The 1,893-nt window shown below is 38.4% G+C and overlaps 1 pseudogene; it reads right to left on the bottom strand.

Annotated features, from left to right (window-relative positions):
* Positions 1 to 984: 984 nt before the first annotated feature.
* On the bottom strand, positions 985 to 1,676 carry LOC111531694 (annotated as a pseudogene).
* Positions 1,677 to 1,893: the final 217 nt, after the last annotated feature.

Genomic DNA, 1,893 nt, shown 5'->3' with positions numbered 1-1,893 from the left:
TTTGGGAGGCCGAGACGGGCAGATCATGAGGTCAGGAGATTGAGACCATCCTGGCTAGCCCGGTGAAACCCCGTCTCTACCAAAAAATGCAAAAAACTAGCCGGGCAAGGTGGCAGGCGCCTGTAGTCCCAGCTACTCGGGAGGCTGAGGCAGGAGAATGGCATAAACCCGGGAGGCGGAGCTTGCAGTGAGCTGAGATCCGGCCACTGCACTCCAGCCTGGGTGACAGAGCGAGACTCCCTCTCAAAAAAAAAAAAAAAAAAAAAGGTCAACCTCCCTATTGAATATATAAAAACCTTTTTCAAATTAATAAGAAAAAGACAGACAATGCAAAGGAAAAATGGGAAAACCACCTGAACAGGCACATCCCAATAGGGGAAATAGTAGCATAGGGAAAAATGCTCAACTTCATTGGTAATTAGGTAAATGCAAATTAAAACCACAATGTATTGGCACTACATACTTATCAGAGTGGCAAAAATAAAACATCTAATAATATACATGTATGAGTATGGTGAAAATTTTTTAAATATATAGCATTGTCAAGTATTTCTTTCTGACTGAGTTACTTTCTTTTTATTCTCTTGGTAATCTCTTCCAGATTTAACTACTCTGTTGTAGGTGAGGAAATGTATAAGGCTCCACTTAAAATGTTGGCGTTGATATTAGCATGGTCTTTTCCTTTACTGCAGTTCAAAATTAAAACTTTTAATTATTTTCTTTTAGATTCTAGTCCCAAAAGTAGTTTCCACTGTACAAGTTACTGGTAACAGTCTTATACTTCCTAGTAGTGACCTACAACCAGGCTCTAGCTTCTCCAGGAACAGAATAGAGTTAGTTTAAATATGTATTAACCTAGGAGGCTTTCTCTCAAATGAATTTAAATGCATTTTATTTTTAGACAGTCAACATGTTTTTTTTTTTTTTTTTCTTAAAAACAGTGATGCTACTCCAAATAAATCACAGTCACAATAAATGAGATGCTCAAGATGATATCAGTCCTAGTGTTGTGTGGATAACATGCAGCAGCCAGTTATGATGACAGGTAATCGATCCACAGTAACTGCCAAATTTGTAACACTTTTCCATTTCTAAACCATTCTTGAAGAAAACCGTATATGGATCATACCATTCTCATGATAGTCCAATAGAGCCACCATACCATTAGGATTCATGTTTTCACCAATGAAAAATTGGTAGTTTTTGAAATTAGCAAAGATCTGCTGGATTTGTTCTGTAGGCCCTGTCATAAAAACTTTTACTCTTTCTGGTTTCTGTTCTTCAAGTCTGCCTTTAATTGATTTCATGTAATATTTGATGTACCTCTTGTAGGCTTCTTTTGTGAAGCTGGTTTCCTACAAGTGATGGTTCATGACAGGTTTATGACAATATCAACACCAGTGATGACTGTGCTTTTTGGTACCTTCACCCTTGAGGCCTTCAGTGGAGGCATTTCCACCAGTGAGTGAGTCATCAATGTTACCCTCTGTCTTATCAACTATTTTTCCCTCTACCCCCAAGCTCAGCTGGTCCGTGATCTTTCATATTTTGTAAATGTCAGCGAATATCTCATTGTGGCTGGTGAGGTCCCAGTAGATAATTATAATGGTGGAAGTGCACTGCAGCCAGAGTGGCACTCGGGAGAGGGAATGAGGAAGTGGGCAGAAAAGTGGCATTGCCAATTATTAACAAGGATGTGCAGCAATGAGCACTCTCATGCACTGTTGATGGGAATATGCATTGTAAAATCACTTTTGAATAATATCTGATAATACATCTGAAAATGTATATAGTCTATGACCTAGCAATTCCATTTATAGGTGTTTGTATCTCACATAAATGCATGCTTACATGCACCAGAAAACATGTGTTAGAATGTTCATAATAACATAG

Source organism: Piliocolobus tephrosceles, chromosome Y (genome assembly GCF_002776525.5).
Source record: "Piliocolobus tephrosceles isolate RC106 chromosome Y, ASM277652v3, whole genome shotgun sequence".
NCBI lineage: Eukaryota > Metazoa > Chordata > Mammalia > Primates > Cercopithecidae > Piliocolobus > Piliocolobus tephrosceles.
Note: the sequence above shows the minus strand (reverse complement) of the source record. Positions and strands in the feature narration are given on the sequence as shown.